Here is a 6,180-nt window from a genome sequence, read left to right on the forward strand (position 1 = left end):
AGTGATTGCAAAGACCATGGCCTGTATCAGGTGCACCTTAGTCTCCAGAGAGACACCATTGCTCTTGAGTACTTTAGAGAGGTCCCTAACAGCAGACTGTCCCATTGCAATATGTTTTTTGATTTCCTGGATGCTGGTGCCTAGAGTGTTGACTGTGGAGCCGAGCAAACTGAAGCTGTGAACAATCTCAATCTCTTCGGCATCCATCCTGATGCTACCAATTGGTCCAGTGGTGAGAATCTTTGTCTTCTTGACACTGAGCCTCAGTCCATACTGAAGGCTGTAGTCCTTGACCATATGCAGCAAGAATTTCAGGTCCTCCTCAGTTTCAGCAAGCAGGGTTGTGTCATCTGCATAACGCAGATTGTTAATAGACCTTACACCCTGAGAAAATGTGAACTGAAGCACGATGGAGACTTATATATCAGTTGTTCATAGCAGCATTATTCACCATTACAAGAACATGGAAACAGCCCAAGTGTCCAACCACAATTGAATGGATTGAGAAATTATGGTACATTCATATTATGTAGTATTACACATCACACAAAAGCAATGATTTTGTAAATCATTATATGATTTGGGACGGACTGGAGAGCTTTATGCTGAGTGAACTAAATATTGTTTAAAATCATTATTGTAGCATGAGTATGAAGATTCAAGGTGGGGTTGGGGGAAGGTGGAAGCAGAGGGATGAGTATGTGCAGGAGAGGGTGGTAAGGATTAATCATGTCATTGTACAATTTGATGGGTAGGGAGTGAGGGAAATTGGAAGAATCTAGTGTGAAAAAATGCATTCAAATTTTGTAAATAAACTAACATAAATTAAAAAAAAGTGTTATGTTCAGAAGAGAAGAGAGGGGCCAGCAGATGGGCACGTAGGCATCCCCACCCCACAGGTAAACACTATCCAGAGCCCTGGCAAGTCAAGGTGGAGCTGGAAACCATTAAGGCCCTTGGGTCTGTGGCCTTGGGCCAGGAAAACAATCTATACAGCAAATCTACACTAAACTCAAGAGACACTGACCACTGCATAAGAAATTGTCAGCAGCTGAAGTGTTTGGAATCACAGAAACCCATAAAGCTTGAGATATAAGCTATCAGTTCAAGGGCTGGACAACTGGAGATAAGGGTTGAAAAGAGTGGGTGTGAGTGGGAGGGGAGTGGATCAAGATACTGTGTCAAGGGTGGAAACAACAATGAAACTAATGGTTAATTTCACAATTGGGGAAATATCTTTCATTTGCTTTTTTTATTTAAATGCTTGTCTGTCAGGTACTTGGGCATTCAGATTATGACAGACTAGGAAGAAGGATTGGACCGAAATAGCAGGCCTTTGAAAATACTGTGTACAGCAGAACACTCAGTCTGGGCAACTGAGGTGGAGCTTTCAAGTTTGGAAATACAAAGGAAGAGGAACAGTTGTAAGCAAACACTAGTGATTGGAACATGGAATGTGAGAACCATGAATGTAGGAAAATTAGATACAATGAAATGTGCAAGGAGCTAGAGTCAGATAATCAAAAGGGTTGAACTCACTCAGCATTTCTTAAGTTCAAGAAACTGAAGAACAAATTCAAACCTTGAGTTGCTATACTTATCCAGGCAGCATTAAAAGAAGATCGAAAGAGTATACAGAGTCACTGTACCAAAAGGAATTGGCAGACACATAATAATTTCATGAAACAATGTATGAACAAGAGCCTATTGTGATGAAGAAAGAAGTTCAAGCTGCTTTGAAGGAATAAGCAAAAAATAAAGCCCTAGGAATTGATGGTATACCAACTGATATATTTCAACTAACAGATGCTGCGCTAGATGTGCTCACTGAGTTGTGTCAACAAATCTGGAGGACAACCACTTGGCCAACTGATTGGAAGAGATCTATATTTGTTCCCATTCCAAAAACAGGTGACCCAACAGAATGTGGAAATTATCAAATAATAGCATTGATACCACATGAAAGCAAGATTCTTCTGAAGATTATCCAAAAACGCCTGGAAAAGCACATCAACAGAGAACTGCCAGAAGTGCAGTTTAGAACTGGGATCAAAAGGAGTCATGACACTAGGGATATTGTAACTAATGTTAGATGGATCTTAGCTGAAAGCAGGGAGTACCAGAGGAATGTCTATCTGTGTTTCATTGATTATGACTGTGTGGATCACAACAAATTGTGGCTGACTCTAAGAAGAAAGGGAATCCCAGAATACATGATCATGCTTATGTGAGACCAGGATGCAGTCATTAGAAAAGAGCAAGGAAACATGACATGATTAAAAATTGGGAATTGTGCATGCCAGTGATACATCAGATTATCCAGAAGGCTGGGCTGTATGAGGAGAAGTGTGGCATCAGAATTGGAGGAAGATTCAGCAATCTGTTATACAGATGACACAACCCTGCTTACAAAACTGAGGAGGACCTGAAGTTCTTGCTGCAGAAGGTCAAGGACTGCAGCCTTCAATATGGATTGAGGCTCAGTATCAAGAAAACCAAGATTCTCACCACTGGGCCTTTTGGTAGCATCAGGATGGATGATGAAGAGATTCAGTGTTCACAGCTTTAGTTTCTTCGGCTCCACAGTCAACATTCTTTGCACCAGCAGCCAGGTGAAATTAAAAGGCGTATTGCGATGGGAAAGTCTGCTGTTAGGGACTTCTCCAAAGTACTGAATAGCAATTATGTCAGTCTGGAGACTAAAGTGTGCCTGATACAGGATATAGTCTTTGCAATCACTTGCTATGCATCAGAGAGCTGTACAATGACTAGGGAGGATAGAAGAATTGATGTCTTTGAACTATGGTGTTGAAGAAGAGTATTGAATATACCATGGACTGATAAGAAAATAAACAGGTTTATTATGGAGGGCGTTAAACCAAGCTGCTCCTTGGAGGCAAGGATTCTGAAGCTTCCTCTGACATACTCTGGACATGTTGCAAGGAAGGACAAGACCTTGGAGAAGGATGTCATGCTTGGGAGGGTCAAGGGACAGCAGAGGAGAGGAAGACCCTCTATGAGGTGGATTGGTTCAGTGACTAGGGTAATGTGGGTAGATGTGTTGGAGACAGTGAGATTGGCACAGGACAGAGCAGAGTTTAGGGCTGTTGTACATAAGGTCGCTATGAGTTGCAGGTGACCCGATGGCACATAACAACAACAACAACAACAACAACAACAACATCTTGTTAATAGAGCAGTATTTTATTTGCTGGTTGTGCTGAACCCAGGATGAGCTAGAGGCTCAGTTAAGGCTTTTTTAAGACAAACAGGAAGTGCAAGAAGCAGAGACTCCAGTCCACTGTTGCTGTTGGCAGACCAGGAAGAATACCCCAGTTAAGTCAGGAGAAAAGGGCTGATTCCCCTGTAAAAGTGTCTTGTTTGCAAATGTGTATTGGTTAACTGGCTGCTGGAGTTGATAAGGGAAAAATTTGACCAGATTTTGTTGGAGATGTAGCAGAATCTATTTATGAAACTTTTTTTAAAAAAATGGTTCATGAACTCAGACTGAGAATGTGTACCATAAACCTATAATACGAGGTCATCTCATCACCCTACGGTGAGATTATTGGTGCAGTCTGGTAATTAAGGTTGCTGGGGGGACATGCTGAAGTAGGATAGACTGCTCTAGTTTTAGCAAGCTGGAAATCTCTTCGTGTGTGATTAACTGCCTCTGAAAACCCACTGGAGAGTCTGCTATGTGTTGGTTCTGACTGGACAGTACACAACAACAAAAAAAACGTAGCACATATAACTTTCCCGTGTGATTAGTCTGCCAAGAAGCCAGATCAAAATTGAAAAATGACTATCAATTACCATGATTTTCATGCTGCAATGCTCTCTATAGTGGTGTATGGGACAACAATAGGCTTTGATCTTTCTATAATATGCCACAGGCTGGAGGTCCAAGATTTAGCAACTTGGTCCCATCCTCCTAATGTGACACTGATTTATTTTATTGATGATATTATACGCTAACTTCTGAATTCCTTTTATTAAAAGCAGATGTTGAAAACCTGAAAATGATCAATCAATCACAGTAAGGTCCAGGAATCTGGTTTAGTGGTTATGATTATGGAGATGCCCTCCCCCCACCCCATGGTGATTGTGGGAATCCTGGGTTACACGGAAACCCCTCGCAGCCTCTGCACCTTCAAGACTGTCTTTGTGGTGGAGCACATCAGTAATGAATGCAAACAGTGCTTCTACAAGAACTGGCACAAATCTAAGAAGAAGGGTTTTACCAACTACTGCTAGAAATGGCAAGATAAGGAGGGCAAGCTCTTAGAAAAGGACCTAAGAAGCATGAAGAAGTACTGCCAGGTCATCTGCATCATTGCCCACACCCATATGTGCCTGCTTGCCCTGCTCCAGAAGAAGGGTCACCTGATGGAGATCCAGGGTGCACAGTGACTGAGAAGCTAGACTGGGCCCTTGAGAAGCTGGAATATCAGGTGCCAGTGAGCCAGGTGTTCTGCCAAGATGAGATAATCAATATCATTGGAGTGACCAAGGGCAAGGGCTACAAAGGGGTGCCAGCTGCTGGCACACCAAGAAGCTACACTGCCAGAGCCATCAATAGCTGAGCAGATTTGCTTGTATTGGGGTCTGGCACCCCACCCAAGTGGCCTTCTCTGTGTCCTGTGCTGGGCAGAAGGGCTATTACCATCACTGCATGGAGATCAACAAGAAGATCTACAAGATTGGCCAAGGCAACCTTATCAAGTATGGCAAGCTGATCAAAAACAATGCCACCACTGACTATGATCTCTCAGACAAGAGCATCAATTCTCAGGGTGGTTTTTTCCACTATGGTGAAGTGACCAACAATGTTGTTATGCTAAAAGGCAGTGTTGGACCAAGAAGTAAGTGCTGATTCTCTGCAAGTCCTTTTTGGTGCAGACCAAACACCAGGCTCTGGAGAAGATTGATTTCAAGTTTATTGACACCACCTCCAAGTTTGGATGTGGCTGCTTCCAGACAATGGAGAAGAAGGCCTTCATGCACTTAAGAAAGAGTGCATTGCAAAGGAAGAAGGTGCTTAATGTCAGGACTGGCTGGTGGGGTCACAATAAAATTATTTTCCAGTGAGAAAAAAATAAAATTCTTATGAATTGCCTTATTGGGTAAGTCTAAAGTTATTTCAGAAGCTGTGATAAAGTGAAAGTTTACCCTTACAGTTAAATAGTTACGGACTTGTATTGGTTTTCTGGGATTTGGAGAGTATTCATACACTAGCTGGCTCAAATACTTAGACTCCTGCAGCTCTTAGTGAAGAAGAGTACCACCTGTGACTGGGGAAATAAGGAAGAATATGCATTTAATGATGAAAAAGGGTGGTAACCTAGATCCTACTCTAACTTTCAGGTGGAAGTGTCAATCTCTAGTGAAGGCTACAGGTAGTGACTTTGGCTGACTGTCAGGCAATAGTGAGTCCCCATAAGATTTTGGTCTTAATTGTGGAAAGGGACTGAGAGTTGTTATACACCCTTGAACAGCAACTGCCTGCTGTTTACGTGATCTCAAGGGAGAAAGAGGCAATTACTGGAATTAAGTTCGAGGTCTGGACCAAATATCCTAGAAAGGGATGGATTAAATGTTGGGCAAAAGTAACCCAAGTTGCCCTATTTAGAAAAATGGGAATTTATTTTGAACAGCGAGCTCAGTTGACGAAGACCTTGGCCAAGACCTACAACATATTAAGTCTCCTCACTTTTGTAGCCACAGGAGAGGAAGTACCAGAGGAAGAGAATGAGGTAGTTAGCCCATATATAGTGGTCAAGATGTCTTTATCTCCAATGAATTGTTATACACATGGGTCTAGCTGGGGACAATCTAATCAATGGACGGCTGTTGCAGTCAGGTTAGATGTTGAGGAGATATGGCTAGACTCAGGTGTTGGTCAGAGCACCTAGTGGGGTGAGTTAATGGCACTTTGAATGGTAATATGAAGAAGGGCCCCTACATGTAGCCACTGACAGCTAAGCTGTCTAAAGAGGCTTAACCTCATGGTTATCTGCTTGGGTACAACAACATTGGTTAGTGAACCACACTGCCTCTTGTGGGGAGATATGTGGAAAGATTTGTGGAGCTTAATGTCTTCCCAATATTCTTTGCAATTAAATGATGTCCTGTGGAATTCAATTCAGATAACATTGAACAAACTGGTAGAGGAGAAAC

At 42.3% G+C, this 6,180-nt stretch overlaps 1 pseudogene; it reads left to right on the forward strand.

Moving 5' to 3' along the window:
• The window catches only part of LOC102844474, a 5,687-nt pseudogene extending 642 nt beyond the window's left edge, over positions 1-5,045 (forward strand).
• The last annotated feature ends 1,135 nt before the right edge of the window (positions 5,046-6,180 follow it).

Source organism: Elephantulus edwardii, unplaced genomic scaffold, assembly GCF_000299155.1.
Source record: "Elephantulus edwardii isolate Elephantulus edwardi_28Jun2011 unplaced genomic scaffold, EleEdw1.0 scaffold00376, whole genome shotgun sequence".
Taxonomy (NCBI): domain Eukaryota; kingdom Metazoa; phylum Chordata; class Mammalia; order Macroscelidea; family Macroscelididae; genus Elephantulus; species Elephantulus edwardii.